The 19,826-nt window shown below is 44.9% G+C and overlaps 1 protein-coding gene and 1 long non-coding RNA gene across 3 annotated transcripts in view; one reads left to right on the forward strand and one right to left on the reverse strand.

Moving 5' to 3' along the window:
* GUCY1A2 (guanylate cyclase 1 soluble subunit alpha 2) overlaps positions 1-19,826 on the reverse strand; it is a 295,427-nt gene that overhangs the window by 117,266 nt on the left and 158,335 nt on the right. The window lies entirely within an intron of this gene.
* Positions 4,278-16,887, forward strand: LOC122463076. The gene is made up of 3 exons (XR_006286057.1): positions 4,278-4,435; positions 8,576-8,645; positions 16,706-16,887. It is a non-coding gene; the product is annotated as an uncharacterized LOC122463076 (long non-coding RNA).

Genomic DNA, 19,826 nt, shown 5'->3' on the forward strand with positions numbered 1-19,826 from the left:
CTAAGCAGTAATAATTCATAATTATTATTTACTCTATTCAAAAAATACATTAAGATGAGAGTTACTGGAGCCTAAATGTTTCCATTAAAAAACAAGTGAACAGTACATCACTTATCTTTAGAATCTTGCTCCTCTTAGGCCTGGGAGAATTCAAGAGAGGTGATTTTATAGCTTACCTATCATTTTTATTTCTCATAATCCCACACCCACTAGTACTAGGGCTGACTGCTGGGTATTGTCTGCTTGTCTACCTACCAAGGTATGCAGCTCTTCTGAAACCTTTTAGTTTTGTATAGGATATTTAGGCTCTCTACACTTCATGAGGTTACCTGAGCACCAGTTCCTTTCCTCAGACCAATGAATGCATTAGATTGCTTCTCCTACCCCTTAGCCTCACTGTTCCTGATGGGAAGCCAACTTTCCGGAGTAAGGGGAGCAGGGGAAATTAAGGGATCCCTCTGGCTTAGGTCAAAATCAGCCTATGAAACCAAGAAGCCCTATAATCCTCCAATTATACTGACAATCACCCTTTGCAAAGTTTGTCTGCCCACACTTCTGTAGCCAGCTCCCTGCACAATCCTTCAGTGCACTCTCAAACAGGCTTGGCTTAGAAGCATGAATGTATCTACCACCAGTCTCTTTCCTTCCCCCCAGTGCAGCTCTATTAATTGAATGGCAGAAAAGCATTCTGCAAAGATTAGCATGAGAGGAGAGACGTGTGCCGACTGTAGAGCTCCCCTGGGAGCCACTTTGTGCCTGGCCCTTTTGTCCCTGGGATGTCTACTTATATTTTGTCCTCAGGGTTGACAGAGGAGAAATCAGGACATTCAACTTGATTAATTTCCAGTCCTGGTAAGGCACCAGCATAAGAGAGACTTTGAAATCCCCCCACTACATCTAAACATTACACTGGGCACCAATCCAGAAGGTCAGTTGACCTTAAGGGAGGTAGCGAATTGGCACTCCAGTCAGGTCACCCGTTATATTCTCCTGTTCTGAGGTAACAGAGTCCAACAAAATATATAGAATTCAACATCCCCAGAAGAGAAAGGGTCTTCAGCCTGCCTCTAGGTCCCTGGGAGTGGCATGCCCTTGACTCAGCAGCTTACAATGTCTCTATCCTGTCCAAGTAGGGAAGTAGAGAAAAGGGGTTGGTATGGGAGCCCGGGCCCTCTCTCTTCACCAGGCTCCAACTCAGGGCCCTGAGAGAGAAAGTAATAGCAAACACCCCAGAGCGCTTTGGGGATGCATCCATGGGCCACTTCCTACCATCTGCTTCCCCATGAACCTTGAAGTCCTGTGCTTAAAATCCAACAGAAAATAGTAAAAACAACAGACTCTTCAGCTCAGCTGGGCTCAGCAGGTGGTAGTCTTCTTCTCTGCAGGCTCGCCCCAGGTTCACAATGGTCAAAGTTTCTGGGTTGCAGTCCATCTTCCTAGGGTCTGTCACATTCTCCTTCTATCCAGAGTTTCAGGCAAGCTGCAGTCCCTGATCAGTCCCCATCTCCAGTCAGGCTCCCAGCTCAGAACTCAGCCTCCCACATTTCTCTCACTCTTTAGCCCAAGAGAGAAAGAACTCTCTCACCTGGGTTTCCTCCCTGGACTCTCTTCTATGAGCTGGGGTAGCTCCTGCTTGAAGACCCCTCCCTTGCAGTAAGAAGTATCCTTCTTCAAAAGCTTTCAAGGTAGGTCTGTCCTCCTAACCCCTCTGTTCCACTTATGAGCTTTTTGGCTCCCTTTCAAGCTTCTCCTCCAGCTGTAGTGGACTCTGCAAGTGCAGTAGGGTAGCATCATCTGGGCCCAGAACTGCTCCTAAACCCCTCATGTCCCAGTGTGGGGTTTCTACACCTCATCACAGGGTACCCCAAGGGAGAGCAGAGTACCAGCAGAAAGTGGGGAAAGCTGCTAAATCTCTTCCCTGACTTCAGAAAGTTCCTGGATGTACTTGCAGATGGAGAAGACAGCAATTGGCATTCACTCCTACCATCTGTCTACTTAACTCCTTCCCTGTGCCCCATTCTCAGGGCAGCCATTCACTGCAGTAATACATATGGGGAGCCACCTTCCTGCCCACCCAATAAAATAGCAGAGCTCTTTCCCCCCCCAAACACCAGTAGTTGTGGTAAGTAGACAGACTACAGGGCAGGAAAGGAAGTAGAGACACTGAGGAGGGAAGGCAGGACCACCAGCAGCAAGGAGAGAGTGGCATGGGTTAGAATGGATATGGTGTGTGTGTGGGAAAGGGGAGGGGCATGAGAGCACCACTTTAAAGTCATAACAAAGCCTGCTCTGAATTTGTGTTTGAGGACCCATCTGAATATTGTGATACTTCTAAACATCGGCCTCACAGAGAAAAAAGGGCAGAAAATCAAACACGCTACCTTAAAATTAGAGAAGACAACTGGACTGAACACAAATAGAAGAAATTACAACCTAAGGAGTTGAGATTGGGCTATCGTAATAAAAAAGTGATGGCCAAATTCTGCTCTTTTTTACAGTGGAGTAAATTCAGAGTAATTCCACTGATGTCAGTGTAAACAAGAAGAGATTTTGGCCCACAGATTAGTTTTTCTTGTAAAATCTAGATACATTTATTTATTTTGTCAGAGAGTTCCCCTCTTTGAAATATCCATTGATATGTAAGTAAAATTAAGGACCAAATTACATTCTTATATGTTCACTCAAAGAGAGTGCATATGAGTGCAGAACTAAGTCAACAAAAATCAGTGACAAAACCTGCCCAGTTATGAAACCTCCCATACATGGAACAAATATTGGATTGACAGAAGAACATAAAAACAGCCATACTGGGTCAGACTAAAGGTCCATCTAGTCCAGTATCCTGTCTTCCGATAGTGGCCAATGCCAGGTGCTTCAGAGGGAATGAACAGAACAGGTAATCATCAAGTGATCCATCCCATCGCCCATTCCCAGCTTCTGGGAAACAGAGGCTAGGGACACCATCCCTGTCCATCCTGGCTCATAGCCCTTAATGGACCTATCTTCCATGAATTTATCTAGTTCTTTTTTGAACCCTGTTATAGTCTTGGCCTTCACAACATCCTCTGTCAGAGAGTTCCACAGGTTGCTTGTGCGCTGTGTGAAGAAATACTTCCTTTTGTTTGTTTTAAACCTGCTGCCTATTAATGTCATTTGGTGACCCCTAGTTCTTGTGTTATGAGGAGGAGTAAATAACACTTCCTTATTTACTTTCTCCACACCAGTCATGATTTTATAGACCTCTATCATATCCCCCCTTAGTCGTCTCTTTTTCAAGCTGAAAAGGGAGATCTGCTCCTGCAGATTTTCTGCATGTACTGTCAGCATGAGAGAATGAAGCTGTGTGGTGATGATCACAGTTGGGAAATGAATGGGACATAAATATGATCACTGAGTACATGCAACTCCATTCCTTAATGGTCCTCATGGCTACCAAGCTCCTCTCACATTAATGGTGAAATGTGAAACTCTAAAATTGCTAAGACTGCCCTGACAAGTGGATCTGGTAGCAATTCCTACTGCGAAGATTGCCTAACTCTTTCTATTATAAGGCCATGGTCAGCTGCTTATAACTTTACCAATCTTTAACTATTCCTGCTGAAATGTACTATGCTAAGTTTCTGCCTCTGACTGGATTATTATTTTTTTTAATTCTGGCATTTCCTGACTTCTGAGTCCTTGATTTTACAACCTTCATATTTTTAAAACAGGATTTTGTATGTGCCAATATATAAGAATAGTGTAAATATGCTGTATTTGCATGACAGTGTTCAGAAGAGCCTTAAATCAACACACTTTATCTTTACTAGACAAATCCTTCCTTACCCATTGCCATTCCCACAATTCTTAAACAAGACTGTAGTTTTATGTGTAAAGTATTATGAGATATAACAAAGGTGGAAGCCAGCTTCCAGCTATTAGCCTGATCTATGTATAATTTATTACTGAATTTCTGTATTTAATTAGTCATTGATGGTAAGGATTTTAAAATAATTATATTACTATATAAAAACCTGATCTAAAGTCATTCAATCAATCTTTGTGCAAATCAGCAATTCTGTTCTAATCTTTTGCTGTAGATCCTGAAACTGGGGTATGTAGCAATGGGGCGTGGTCTCTCCCCTGACAGACAGGAAGAGAGCTGCAACCGCCCTCTGGTGGGCAGAGCCGGGATACCCACGGCCGCCCAGCCGGAAGCAGAGGGGAGGGACAGGAACTGGAAATATAAAAGGCCAGCCCTCCAGCTAAGTTGAGGGATTGCTGCCAAAGGAGCAGGACATCTCCCCACTCCCCGCTGCTGGAGCCCAGACTTGACGGAGGCTGCTACAGTGCCAGAGACCCGGAGGGACTGCCGGACCTGATGGACACTGGGGACACCAAGGAGCTGCCACTCACTGTTTATCCCAGCGAGACCGGCGACAACCCCGGAACCCAGGTACCCCCAGACTGGGAGCGTAGGAAGGAGCCGAGGGGAAGCCGAATAGCTGTGTTACTAACTGCAAGCCGGCCTACATGTTGTGGCCGGATTTCCCTGCTGACCCAGGGGCTGACCACTCCGCCACTGTTAGGGCCCTGGGCTGGGAAGCAGTGGAGCGGGTGGGCCTGCGTCCCCTTACCCCCTGCCACCCCACTCCTGGGGGTGGCAGCCTCCCCACCTTTAGGCTAGGAGGCCTGCATTGGTCTGGTGCCTGCCTGAGCTAGGATGCCACAAGGCTTTGCTGGCTCTCTTGCCTGAGAGCTAATCTCCTCCTAGACTGCTGGGCTGCTCTGCCTGACAGCAGGCCAGAGCCATTACCTGATTGCTGCCCCGTCCTGACTGAGGGCCCTGGGTAGACAAACTCACTACTGCTCTGTCTGACTGCAAGCCAGAGCCATTAATGGATTACGTTCCCGCCCTGATGGAGGGCACCGGGCCTATAGACTTAAGGCTACCCTGCCCAACCGTGGGCCAGAAGCATTAACGGTGTGCTACCCTGCTCTGGCTGAGAGCTGGGGCTCACAAACCCAATTGCTGCCGACCTGGGCTGCAGGCTTGGACCTATTAACTGTCGGCTAATTCCCCTCTGAGCGGAGCCTCTCTAGGAGCATTGCAATGAGAGGGTGTGGTCTCCCTCCCTGATGGACGGGGAGAGAACCGCGACCGCCTGACAGGGTAGACTATGGCAACTGCTTAGTAGCACACAGCAACAGTGCATAAGCACTGCAGGAAGCAAACAAGGATATCTTGTCCAATTGAGAGTTCAGTCACTTTATATTCAGGTTGTATGTCTCATTAATAGATGTTTCAGACAGGAGCAGTATGGGATATAGATAAAACATCTATTAATCATTTATTTATTCCAATTATAAATGGAACCTTAATACAGAGTGTGACTGAAAGTTCAGTGAAAACGTAAGTACTGTAGGCAGGATGTAAGTTCCCTAATTAGAATAAGGCTGAAACATAGGAGCTAGTACTCCATCTCTTGGAGAAAGTGCCATGGGATCTTTAATAACCGCTAATGGTTAGGCCCTCCATTATCCTGATAATCTAAACGAATGGAACCTTCAGCCGCATAATGTCCCCTCTTACAGTGCTGACTCAGTCCTAACTCAGAAGGGAGCAGGGATATAAGTAACAACAACTGCTTTGGCTTCCTTCATCATAAATTAGCAGAGAACATTAACTGAATGTGTACAAGTAATAAAAGAACTAGAGTGTCACACACCATTTCCCAGGCTTCTTTACAGAGGGAAGTAAAAAAAGCACATCTTGTGTTTGAAACAAGAAACCTGCCAAAGGAAGCGATAAAGATCTCCATCTGACACGCCTGAGAATCCCGATGCTCTCGGGAATCTATTAAGCACCTTTTTCAAAGGGCTGTTTAGAAATAAACATCACAAAATGTAATCGCAGAGGTCACGCTTGTGAGCTGTCTGATGTAATGCTCCCTACAGACAAAACAAATCCACTGAAAGCAGGAGCTACTGGCTGCTGTTGTAGTCCTGCCTCTCTCAGCAGGTTCTCTGTAAAAACTTAGACAATTTGGATTAACACTGTTGCAGTTGAGCACTTGTCACTATTTTTCTTAAAGCACAGTGAATAAGCACATGCAGGTTTTTTCTTAAAATGGGTTTAAATTATACCCACCTCAAAAAAGACCAGCAATAACCTCTTTGCTGAATATTAAAGAGAACCAACTGTAAAAGAATCTGGTCTGACAATTCAAAACTCTCTTTTTCTGGAAGAAAACCTGCACTTTACAGGTTTTCCCTCGTAGATTCCCTTCCTCCCTTAGAAATCACATCATACTATAGCCCTGGTGGTACAATTATTGACATCTTCAGTTTAGCTCCCAAAATAATCTCAAAGATATGTAGATACTTTGTCATATCATACTATGGGTCCATCAAGCCTAGTAACTTTCTTCCCCACTCTGAGCATCTAAGGGTATGTCTATACTCAGAGCTGGGGTCTGATTCCCAGCTCCAGGAGACATACTTGCACTAGTTCCCATTGAGCTAATGCGCCAAAATCAGAGCGTAGTCACAACAGCACCAGGGGCAGAAGAGGCTAACCACCCCAAGACCCTAGGCTCATTCTCAGCATGGCTAGCCCGTCCCATTGCCCACACTGTCATGGCTACACTCTATTTTTAGCATACTGTAAACAAAGGCTGATGAGAAAAGGTATGAAAGGGAGCCAGAATAATGGACTTAATCTAAACATAAAGGCCGCATTGATATGATTCAAGGATTGTGTTGAAATTATGCTTGTTAAAAACAGGAGATGTGGAGCTGGAAGTTAATGAGCCAAATTTGGTATGTCAGATACTAGGCCTACTTGGTTAACAAAATGATGAGGGGATGAGATATTCCACCAATCACTCCCTTTGGGTCCTTAAAAGAAAGACTTTATGAGGAAAAGTATGAAAGAACAAAAGAAGAACAAACAGAGGCTACTGGAGTAAGCTTTGCCCCCATGGCTGCCATCATGGGCCTTTATCCTCCTGACTCGGAGAGGTGTCTTGACCAGAACGGGCCAGAGAGGGACCCAGACAACATAGTCACCCCTACTGGCCCCAGCTGAATCCCAACCACCACCTGGGATGAAAGTTATTACCATCTTTAATACCAGCTAAGAGACTGTCAAACAAGGGTGCTTTTCCTTCTAAACTCTCTTCAACTGAAGGGAAATGGAACAAAAATATGTAGTTAAAATGAAAGCCTTATTTAACACTTTATACTTCAAACATTTTAACTGCTTTTCCTTTTCTGTATCTTTAATAAAAGGTTAAGAGGAGTTTTAATAGTGTGGTTGCCATGGTGCTAAGCTGGCTGAGATCTCTATATATCCAAGCCCGGACTTTATTTAACACTGTTTAATATTGGTCAGTGACTAGGTTATGTTAACACCTTTAGCTTGGGTGACCATTTTTAAAGGGACAGTCCCCTCCTGCAGGTGTCCCAACTTTTTCTTAAAAAGTGTTTTCTGTCTCACCCCCATCAGTACTGGTGGGTCCTGCTGCTGGCCGGATCACTTCTCACCAGCCGCTCACCCACCAGCGGCTAGTGGGGGGTGTAGAGTGGCTGACGATGTGGGTGGGTGTGCAAGGCTGGTAGCGGGGCAAAGCTTCAGTGCACAGGTCCAGCCACACCCCTTGCTGGTTCATCAGTGCAGCACTCGCTGTGTGCCAGGGTTTAAATTAGCTGTTACCACTCAAGAAAGAGATCTTGAAGTCATTGTGGATAGTTCTCTGAAAACATCCACGCAGTGTGCAGCGGCAGTCAAAAAAGTGAACAGAACGTTGGGAATAATTAAGAAAGGGATAGATAATAAGACAGAAAATATCATAATGTCCCTATATAAATCCATGTTACGCCCACATCTTGAATACTGCGTGCAGATGTGGTCACCCCATCTCAAAAAAGATATATTGGAATTGGAAAAGGTTCAGAAAAGGGCAACAAAAATTATTAGGGGTATGGAATGGCTGCCATATGAGACAAGAAGACGTCTCTTTTCCAAGCTGAAAAGTACCAGACTAAGGGGGGAATATGATAGAGGTCTATAAAACCATGACTGGTGTGGAGAAAGTAAATAAGGAAGTGTTATTTACTCCTTCTCATAATACAAGTTCTAGGGGCCACCAAATGAAATTAATAGGCAGCAGATTTAAAACAACAAAAGGAAGTATTGGCCTTGGACCTCAATTCAGCAAGGTTTATCTTAAGCATGTGCGTAAGTTTAAACTTGTGAATAATTCCACTGAAGTCAATGGGGTTACTTTTGTGCTTTAAACTAGGCATGAGTTTACACAGTTTGCTGAACCAAGACCTTTAGTACAGAAGAATATTACTACACTATTCCAAAAAAATAACATAACTCAGATGTTGATTACTATAAACAATCTGCATCGGTTTCTATTTCTTTGATTCCCCTTTGGATTGATACACATTTTTTTTAAATTAATTTCAGTTTCCAGTTGGGTCAGATCATATCCTTGGTCTCATGTGTTTTTGTTATCTAAGTCTGCGTTTGCATTTCTGCTTAAATATGTATGTGGTCACAGTTATTGTCATTTTAAATTGGCAGTTTTCCTCCATTTCGGCAGTTCCTTTTTGAGTCACAGTACACAGAGTGGATGCAATACATTTAAATGAAGGTAAGTTTATTATTAGGAAAAACAACATGGAGTCCTTGTGGCACCTTAGAGACTAACAAATTTATTTAGGCTAAGCTTTTGTGGGCTAAAACCCACTTCATTAGATGCATCTAATATTATTAGGCTGTTTCTTATCATTTATAAGTAGGCTTAGAAGAATAAGATTTTTATTGGTAAACAGCAGTGAATGTCAATTTCACTGTACACACAGAAACCAACAAAAATATTTTCATGATAAAAACAGAAATTTATAGATAGGAAAAGTACTCCTTGAGAACTTCTTAGAGTTTGATTTAAATATATTCACTTTGTATATTGACAATTTGTGTTTTAACAATTATAAGGCTTGAACTTTTGAATCTCAGCATCTTCTGTCATTAAATAGTTGTCTGACCCCTCTCCCTAATTTTCCACAACTGTGAAAAATTTAAATCATTTAAAAATTTTTAAAAATGCTTAAAAATAATCAATATACTACTGTTGAAATTCCAAAAAATCAAAATCAAATTCTGCCAAGCCTGTTTATAACTCAGTTGCTAGGAGATTGTTTATGAAGTTTCATGTTATAATATTAAAACAACAACAAACAGCAATGACATGCTATTAATCTCTTGTTTAAAAGCCCCACAGTTGAAAATATAGATATAGCTGCAGAGAAAAGGCTGATGGTTTGGAAGAAAAAAAGTGTTAATTTCAACGCTCTCTTTTACCATCAATTACCACCTACAGTCCCTTTCACTTTTACAACTCTACCCAATTTTTACCTAAACGAATATAATGTTCCACATGAATAAGGAGCAACTACTCTTGAGTTAGCCCTAAGTGATAAACATTTGTTCAAGAAACTACCACAATTAAGACTACAGTTTAATATAATTCAATATCTTTGTGGGTTAGGGGAGTAAGAAAGCCTATGGAACTCACTGCCACAAGATATAACTGAGGCCATAGATCTTAGCAAGATTCAAAAAAGTATCAGGGGGGCTGGAAAGCTTAGCAAAGCTTTTGACACGGTCTCCCACAGTATTCTTGTCAGCAAGTTAAAGAAGTATGGGCTGGATGAATGCACTATAAGGTGGGTAGAAAGTTGGCTAGATTGTCAGGCTCAACGGGTAGTGATCAATGGCTCCATGTCTAGTTGGCAGCCGGTGTCAAGTGGAGTGCCCCAGGGGTCAGTCCTGGGGCTGGTTTTGTTCAATATCTTCATAAATGATCTGGAGGATGGTGTGGATTGCACTCTCAGCAAATTTGCGGATGATACTAAACTAGGAGGAGTGGTAGATACGCTGGAGGGCAGGGATAGGATACAGAGGGACCTAGACAAATTGGAGGATTGGGCCAAAAGAAATCTGATGAGGTTCAATAAGGATAAGTGCAGGGTCCTGCACTTAGGATGGAAGAACCCAATGCACCGCTACAGACTAGGGACCGAATGGCTAGGCAGCAGTTCTGCAGAAAAGGACCTAGGCGTGACAGTGGATGAGAAGCTGGATATGAGTCAGCAGTGTGCCCTTGTTGCCAAGAAGGCCAATGGCATTTTGGGATGTATAAGTAGGGGCATTGCCAGCAGATCGAGGGACGTGATTGTTCCCCTCTATTCGACATTGGTGAGGCCTCATCTGGAGTACTGTGTCTCGTTTTGGGCCCCACGCTACAAGAAGGATGTGGATAAATTGGAGAGAGTCCAGCAAAGGGCAACAAAAATGATCAGGGGTCTGGAACACATGACTTATGAGGAGAGGCTGAGGGAACTGGGATTGTTTAGTCTGTGGAAGAGAAGAATGAGGGGGGATTTGATAGCTGCTTTCAACTACCTGAGAGGTGGTTCCAGAGAGGATGGTTCTAGACTATTCTCAGTGGTAGAAGAGGACAGGACAAGGAGTAATGGTCTCAAGTTGCAGTGGGGGAGGTTTAGGTTGGATATTAGGAAAAACTTTTTCACTAAGAGGGTGGTGAAACACTGGAATGTGTTGCCTAGGGAGGTGGTAGAATCTCCTTCCTTGGAAGTTTTTAAGGTCAGGCTTGACAAAGCCTTGGCTGGAATGATTTGATTGGGGATTGGTCCTGCTTTGAGCAGGGGGTTGGACTAGATGACCTCCTGAGGTCCCTTCCAACCCTGATATTCTATGATTCTATGAAAGCCAAAACAATTAGACTGAAAAAGAATGTGGACTGAGGGGTTGAAAACACCAAATTATTGTTTAAGTACATTTAAATACTTTACTTAATTGTCTTGGAAGAACATGACTGCTTGTGATGAGGGATATCCAGTGATGTGCATGGCTAAAGACTGAGAGGAGAAGGTTTACAGGCAGTGTTGTGGAGACTCATAAGATTAAAAAAAAAAGAAACCTAAGAAATGTGAGGTTGTCATGGTTGTTTTTCTAAAAAAGTAATTTCACCTTGTTCTAAAATGGCAGGCAATGTGCCATATGCCGACACCACTTAGACTCAAAAGAAAAGACTAGCAGCTCTGCATGACAATCTGTTTTACTACACAATACAACCTTGATTAACTGTCAGATCAGGACATGGCTAGAAAAAAAAAATCTTGACAATTTAGATTACTGCTTCTTGGAACAGAGAGCTAGAAAGCACACGAATGAGGTGAGTCTACTTTTGAGTTATTCCTAAGTAACACAGACAATTTCAAGAACTTCTATAATGGATATTACAGTATAATAAACTTCAACATTCTTGGGGGTTAGAGAAGGAAGGTAGTCTGTGGAACTCACTGCTACAAGATATCACTGAGGCCATAGAGCTTAGTAAGATTGAAAAATGAATCACTCTCTATGTGGACAATAAGAACATGCACAGATACATTAGAAAAGATCACACATTCATAAGGGATATAAATCCTTGTGTTTCATGGCATAACTCAATCTAAAGGGTTAGAAAGAAATTTCTCCTACATGCAAGTTACTCTATAATTTGTCACTGTGGGTCATCTTGTTCCTTTCTTTGAAACATCTCATGTTTGTTACTGTCACACAGACAGGTTACTGAAGTAGAAGGACCAGGTAATGACCCAGTGTGGCAATTCCTACAATTATTCAAATCTTAATTATGACACTCCCTGTCCCCCATATATATATATCTATTAATTACATTGATAATTCCCTCAATTATCCAGATTTATTCTATGTCTCCTCTGACATTTGGATAATTGAGGTTACATTGGTTTCAGTGATGTTTTCCCCTGGTAGTTTATCTTTCAATTCCATAGAGAAAGATCTGCTAAAGCAATCACTCTGAAAGAGTTAAAGTTGAAAACTGTTGATGTTCTCTGATTTGCTGATGATATAGCATATGAACTGCCCAGGGAGGCAGCATTAAAGTACTAGTAACATTTAAAGAGGATAACATTTTTATAACTTGGTCATTGGGGCAATATATGACCTTTTCTTTAAAAAGAAAATATTGCTATCAAAATCTATATATTGTGATCTTTTATTTTAAGAGAACCTTGCCGTTTAAGAGAACCTTGCCGTCAGACTGATTCATGCACTTGTATGTTGTTTGATGCCGCAACACCTCTGCTTCCCTGCTGATAACCATGCAGAATAGTATCTGCCAGAATGTCATCCTTTCTTTAGCTTTCTCTGGTGATTGTCAGTAAAATTACCACCTCAATTCCCTCAGATGATGAAATACTAGCTTATTTTTCTCTTCTCAGCTCAAAGAGGAGATTGGATAAAGGATTTGGATAAAGGGCTGAAAAGTGAAGGATTCTACAACAATAATTTATGCCTTATGGGCTCAATCCTGCAAGGTGCTGAGTGCCTTCAATGAGAGTTAAGTGTGCTCAGAACCTCACATGATCAAGAATAGTATCATGATTTCATTTTGCCTTGTCCCTTGAGGTCTAGACCTGGACTACTCCATACAACAAGGGAGCATCCTGTGAGGCAGCACTACACCCATAGTTCCATGGTGATGAGAATTATCAGCCAGCCCAGCATAATGCAATGAGATCACTTAAGATGGTATTGTTTCCAGAAACTTATGACAGTGCAACATAATTTCATTTTCTCACAGTATTATTCATGCATAATGTGTTTAAAATATTTTATAAAGTAAATTGTATAGGAACAAAATTATAAAAGCAGATGGGGAGGAAAAAATAGAAGGTATAAGCAAGGGCGGGAAAGATATTTTCAAGGAGTTATCAGATACATGTGAGATTATAAGGTGAAGAGAGATAGGAAAGCTGTTTCAGAAGCCACAGAAAAAGATCTGGTGAGACTGTGTGAAGGGACAGAAGAGTGGAGAGATCATGGAGCGTCAAAGAGAGATGAGATCTTTGAAGGCTGGAGCAAAATAATAATTTTAGAAATGAGAAGGGCAATTTTCAACTGGACCAGAAATTTAATGGGGAATGAGTAGAGTTGTTTTATGGATAGGGTGATGTGGTTGCATTTCTTTTAACATTCTGCATATGGAAGCGTCTGGAAAGCTGGGATCTTCGGAGGCCATAAAGAAAGGAAGAGAAAATACAACACAAGTTGTAGGTTGTTTATCTGAACTTCACTTATCTGAAACACCCTGTCATCCTAAATGATAGCACAAACAACTGCAGCTGCTGTCTCCAAAGCCAGCAGGCTCTGTACTGTTGCACCATGCTGCACCTGCCAGACTCAATGAAGCTCCTTAACAGTTTAATGTCCCAATCATCTGAACCCCCAATTTCAGATATCCCCCAAAAGCTTTGGATAATTGAAGTTGAACTGTTCTGAGACACAAGGTAAAGAGCCAAGGGGCACCTATGAAAAGATTCAGTGCTAGCAAAATACGTCCCACAGTGATGTTGTAATAATTGGGTTGACAAATTTCCCCTAACTTGAGCACGATTATATAAAGTATATGAATGTTTGTAAGATGTTACAATAACCTATAATAAAAAATGGTTACTAATCTTTTGTAGCTGTTGTTCTTTGAAATCTGTTGCCCATATCCATTCCACATTAGGTGTCTGACCATCACATGCACAGTTGCCAGAGATTTTTCCCTCAGTGGTATCCGTAGAATCAGTTCTAGTGCCCCCTAGAGCCGCGCACGTATGCACTGGTATAAAGGGGTGCTGCCAGGTCCGCACCCTCTCAGTTCCTTCTTGCCAATAACTCCAACAGAGGAGTAGAAGGGTGGGTCATGGAATGGACATGAGCAACACATCTCAAAGAACAACAGTTACGAAAGGTTAGTAACCGTTTTTTTCTTCGAGTGCTTGCTCATGTCCATTCCATGTTAGGTGACTCACAAGCAGTACTCCCGGAGGTGGGCTCGGAGTTTATGGATGTGCTGACTGCAACATCGCTCTTCCAAAAACTGGCATCGTCATGGACCTGCTGGGTGATTGCTTATGGGACACAAAGGTATGAACCGACGACCATGTTGCGGCTTTGCAGATGTCCTGGATTGGTACTTGTGCGAGGAATGCTGCTGACAAAGCCTGAGCTCTTGAGGAATGAGTGGTCACTATGGTAGGAGGCAGAACCTTCTCCTGCTCATAGCAAGCCCAGATACAGGCGTTATCCAGGACGAGATTCTTTGGGATGACACCAGTAGCCCTCTCATCCTTTCTACTACTGCTACAAAGAGTTGCATAGACTTGCAGAAGGGCTTAGTCCTCTAAATATAGAAGGCTAGGGCCGGCCTAACATCCAATATATGGAGCTGAAGTTCCTCGGTGGTCTTGTGAGATTTTGGAAAGAAAACAGGAAGAAAAATGTCCTGGTTGTTGTGGAATTGCAACACCACCTTTGATAGGAAGGCCAGATGGGGGCACAGCTGGACCTTGTCCTTGAATAACACCGTATGTCAGGGCTTTGATCTCTGAGACCCTTCTGCCCAACGTGATTGCCACCAGGAATGCAATCTTCCAAGATAAAGGCAGTATAGGACAAGACACTAATGGCTTGAAGAGAGGCCCCCATGAGCCTCGACAGGACCAGGTCAAGTCCCGCAGGGGAATTGAGTCATGCACCTGAGAGTAGAGTCTTTCCTGGCCCTTGAGAAGTCTGACTTATCTTGTGGGAGAACACTGATCTGCCCTGTACTGGAGGGTGGAAGGCTGTGATGGCTGCCAAGTGAACCTTAATAAATGAGACAGCCAGACCTTGATGTTTTAGGTGGAGCAGATCATCCAAGATAGACTGCAGAGAAGACCGGGATGGAGAAAGATTCCATTTTGAGGCCCAACTAGTGAAATGTTTCCACTTAGCCTTCCACCAGGGCTACCTATTTGGCTTTCTGCTACCAAGCAAAATTTGTCAAACCTGTTTCGAGAAGGCCTGCTCTTTCAGGTTCAGCCATGCAGCAACCATGCCATCAGGTGCTGAGAGGAAAGGTTCAGGTGAAGCAACCAGCCGTGGTCTTATGAAATCAAGTCTGGATGGGGTGGAAGCATGAGTGGAGCTGCTATAGAGAGGTCCAGAAGCATGCCGAACCAACACTGGCGTGGCCACACCACAGCTACCAGGATAACTTTCACCTTGCCCCATTTGATCTTAGGGTGATGTGATGCCTCGAGGTGAATGGTGTGTTTTTCACAGAAGTCCCACGGCTGGAGGGCCTCTTGTCACAGGGCTGAAGATCAAGCTCCTCCCTGCTTGTTGATGTAAAACAGAGGCAGTGTTGTCAATCAAGACTTGTACCACTTTGCCTGAGATCTGGGGAAGGATCACCTGGCAAGCCAAGCCTGAGCTCCCTGACATTTATATGCAGGGAAAGTTTTTCCTGGGACCAGAGGCCCAGAGTCCTGAGACTGTCGAGGTGGGCTCCCCACCCCAAGTCTGACATGTCTGAAACCAGGGTTACTGATGGATAGGGGCAACAAAGAGTACCCATTTTTATTACAGAACACAGGTCTCTCCACAAAGTCAGCAAAGTTAGGACCAGTGGCAGAAGCATAAATATGGAGTCCAAGTTGTGTCTGCCCCAGGGAGTAAACTGTGACCAACCACATATGTAGGGTGCCTGAGGCATAGCCGTGCATACTGCACTACATAGGTATATGCCATCAACTGGCCCAACTGTTTGAGGCAAACCTAAGCAGTTGTAAGAGAGTGGATTGTGACCTAGGAGATCAGGTCTGGCATAGTTCGGAATCTGGCCTCCAGTAAATTGACCTTGACCTAGGTGGAGTCGAGCACATCCCTGATGAACTTTATTCTCTGAACTAGAACCAAAGTTGACTGTCGCTCATTTATTAACAGGCCCAGCACCAGAAAGGTGGCCCGTACTATTCTGATGCTGTGCTGGACTTGAGCCAGTGAGCGACCTTTGATCAGCAAGTCATCGAGATATGGGTAGACTTGTACACCTTGACATCTGAGGAAGGCTGCTACCACTGCCATACACTTCATGAAAACCCCTGGGGCTGCCAACAGGCCAAAGGGAAGAAGAGTGAATTGACAGGGGCGTTGATCCACCGCAAACCTAAGGAATCTCCTGTGTCTGTGGAAAATGGAGATGTTGAAATAAGTGTCCCTCAAATCGAGGGTGGCGTATCTGTCTCCAGGGAAGGGATGATGGAGGCCAGGAAGACCATGCAGAACCTCAGTTTCTTGAGATATTTGTTGAGGTGATACAGGTCCAGGATGGGCCATAGATCCCGCTTGGCCTTCAGGATTAGGAAATATCAGGAGTAAAACCCTTTCCCTCGCAAGTCTCAAGGAACCTCCTCTATAGCCCCCACACATAGGAGGGCTTGCACCTCCTGGACGAGAAGCTGCTCATGAGAAGGATCCCTGAAGAGGGACGGGAGTGGAGGGTGGTAGGGAGGGGTTGATGAAAACTGGAAGGTGTAACCAGCTGGTATAGTGTTGAGCACCCAACGGTCCGATGTTATATATGACCACGCTGGGCTGAAGGGCAACAGGCAGTCCAAAAACAAAAAAGGGGGGATGGATCTAGAGTCAAGACTACTATGCCATCCTCAGGTATACCTTCAAAAGGTCTGCCTGGTCCTGCCGTGGTATCTATTTGAGCACAACTGGGAGGCTCAGGTGGAAGGTAGCGATGAACATTATTTATAGCCCTTTCCCTTTGTCTTGTAGGGCTTCTGTCCAGGAGATGCTGGAATTCTGTGAGACTGCTGGGGCCTAAAATGCTTCCTGGAGTCCGGAGGCATGTAAAAGGACCAGGGAGCGAAGCATGGCCCTCAAGTCTTCAAGGCCACAAAGTTTGGAGATCAGGGAGGTACCCTAATAGGGGAGGTCCTGGATGGACTGCTGCCATTCTTGAGGGAAGTCCAATGACTGGAGCCACAATCAGTGCCTCATGGTGACCGCTGATAAAATAGTCCTGGCTTCTGAGTTGGCCACATCCAGAGCTGCCTGGAGGGAGGTCCTGGCCATCATCTTGCCCTCCTCCAGGATGGCCAGGAACTCCTGCCTCAACTCCTGCAGAAGAGTCCTTATATTTGGCCATTGAGTCCCACAGGTTAAAATCATACCTCCCCAGCTGAGCCTGCTGGTTAGAGATATGTAAATGGCGGCTCCCCATTGGAAAAAAATTGCATCCAAACAGGTCCAGTCTCTTCACCTCTTTATTTTTGGGGGTAGTGCTTGACTGTCCCTGTCAGTCCCACTCATTTGCAGCTGACACCACCCAGGAACCCCAGGGGAGGTGAGGTGAGGTGAAAGAACTGGGAGTCAAACCCACTGGCTGGGACATAGTATTTCTTCTCCACCGTTTTTGAGGTAGTGGGCAGAGACAAAGGGGTCTACCATAGTGCCCTGGCAGGTCCCAACACCGCTTCATTAACTGGCAGGGCCACTTTGAAGGGAGCCACTGCAGCCAGGATATCAATTAAGCTGTGCACAGACTCCTTCAGCTCCTTGACTTCTAGCCCCAAGTTTGCGGTGACCCTTTTCAGGGGCTCTTTATGGGCCCTGAACTCAACCGGCACAAGTGAGTTACTAGAGCCTCTGACTGTCTCATCCAGGGATGACAAGGAAGAGGCCTGCACTGGAGGAGGGGCTGCCTCTTCTTCCTCCACTAGGGCTACTTCTGGAACTTTGATACCAGGGTCAGTACTGGAGTCAGGGTCCAGTTCCAGACAGGATGAAACGGTGGCTCGCCTCTCAGACACCACCGAGTATGAGTGGTAAGAAGGGGTCCCGGTACCAGGAGAAACCTCCACAAGTTCCAATACTGCCACTGCATTGGCCAGTGGCCTGGTGGCCAAGAGCTGGCTGAGGGGCTGGTACCAAAGTCCAGTGCATAGGCTGGGTACTGGTATGTCTTCAGTGGAGCAAAGGATTCCCCTTCTGACTCTAAGGAGGACTCTTCCCTTGGAGACCATGGCGGCACAGTACCCGCTTCCATCTCCGGGTGGAGCCAGGGAACCAGTGACCAACAATGGGCCAAAGACCACTACAACGGGACATTGGAGGGTTTTCCTGTGGATGGTGCCATGATGGAGCTTGAAGCCCCTTGATCCCTTCTATCTCTGGTTGCCTGGAGGGGCGGGAGGGGGGGGGGGTCAGTGGGATCAGAAGGGCCATCAGGTCCTTTGCTGCCTCAAAAGTCTACGGAGTCAAAGGGGCCCACAGGTGTGAGGTCCTATGACTGCTCCCAAAAGTTGGAGGTGGGTCCCGGACCAGACTTGCTGCTCCAGATGGAGTCACTAGAGCCAACAGTGGCTCTGAGGAGGATGAGTGACTGTGCCAGCGACTCTCCACTTGTCCATCTTCAGCAGCAAGAGTGCCCTCTCTCAGTATGCTGTTTCTTATGCTTTTTCCTCAGTACCGGGGATGGAGAACGGTGCTGGGAAGAGCATGGTGCCAGTGGAGCGATTCACACAAAAGCTGAAATACTCTGTGCTGATTTGGACCATCTCAGCTCTGAGAGCAATCTCAGGGCTGCCTCCATGAGTAAGGGCTTCAGACAAATGTCTCTATCTTTTTGAATGCACAGTCTGAAACCCTGCAGATCTGGCACTTCTCTTTAACGTGAGTTTCCGTGAGGCCCTTTAGACACCTAGAGTGTGGGTTACTCACTGGTATGGGCTTGCTGCAGGAGGCACACAGCTTGAAGGCCAGGGACTGGGGCATGCCCAGCCATTGGGGCAAAAATCCCTTGACGACCGGGGCCACTATTCACACTATATACATTAACACTAACTAGGAACTACAATAACTTTACAATATACTAAAAAACGTCAAACCACTGGGAAAGATGCCTTGCAAGAGCAAGAAGGATCATTCGAGGCAACCGTCATGGGCAGTAAGAAAGAACTGAGAGGGCGCAGAGCGGGTCGAGTTGCTTTCAACAATGAATGTTATAAATATGTGCAAGGTAATCCGACAAAGACTAAATTACTGCAAACAAACAAACAAACAAAAAAGGCCACATTGCTATAATTCAGTTCAAGGGTTATGTTCAAATCAAGCTTGGTAAAAACAGAAAATGAGGAGCTGGAAATTAATGAACCAAAACTGGTGTGTTTGATATCAGGTATAATCGGTGCACAAAATAATGAGGCGGTGTGCTATTCTCTCCATCACTCCCTTTGGGGGCCTTAAAGAAAGATTTGAGAATATAAAAGAACAGATGGTGGCAACTGGCATGAGCGTCACCATCATGGCTGCCAGCCCAACTGTCTCCTGGGGCCCTGGGCCTTCGTCACCCTGATCCTAGAGATGTCCTGACCAGACAGATCTAAAGAGAGGGATCCAGACAACATCGTCACCCCTACCAGCTCCAGCTGAATCCCAACTACCACTTGATGTAAAATGGGATCAGGCTTTAACAGCAGCAACAGGTCTAGCTCACCTCAACTAACTTCTTCTCTTTTACCCCAAAGGACAGTTACCACTATCTTTCATATCAGCTAAGAGACTGTCAAACAAGGGGGCTTTTCCTTCTAAAACTCTCCCAGCTAAACGGAAATGGAACACAAATCCTGCTAAAATGGAAGTCTTACTATATTACATTTTGAATGTTTGGAGACCCAGAGTGTGGGGGCACTGCCAGGGGGCAGGACACCAAGGAAAAGGGCACCGGGGTCCGGGAGGGACACGGGGCCAGCGGCAGGCGAGACACCGGCCTGCAGAGGGCGCTCCAAAGGCTGGAGAGCTAATTCCCAGGACGACCAGCAGGAGGCGCCGCACCGGTGAGTCGTCGCATCGCTACAAGCTACAAAAGGATCTCACAAAACTGGGTGACTGGGCA

The sequence above is a fragment of the Chelonia mydas genome, chromosome 1, assembly GCF_015237465.2.
Source record: "Chelonia mydas isolate rCheMyd1 chromosome 1, rCheMyd1.pri.v2, whole genome shotgun sequence".
Classification (NCBI taxonomy): Eukaryota; Metazoa; Chordata; order Testudines; family Cheloniidae; genus Chelonia; species Chelonia mydas.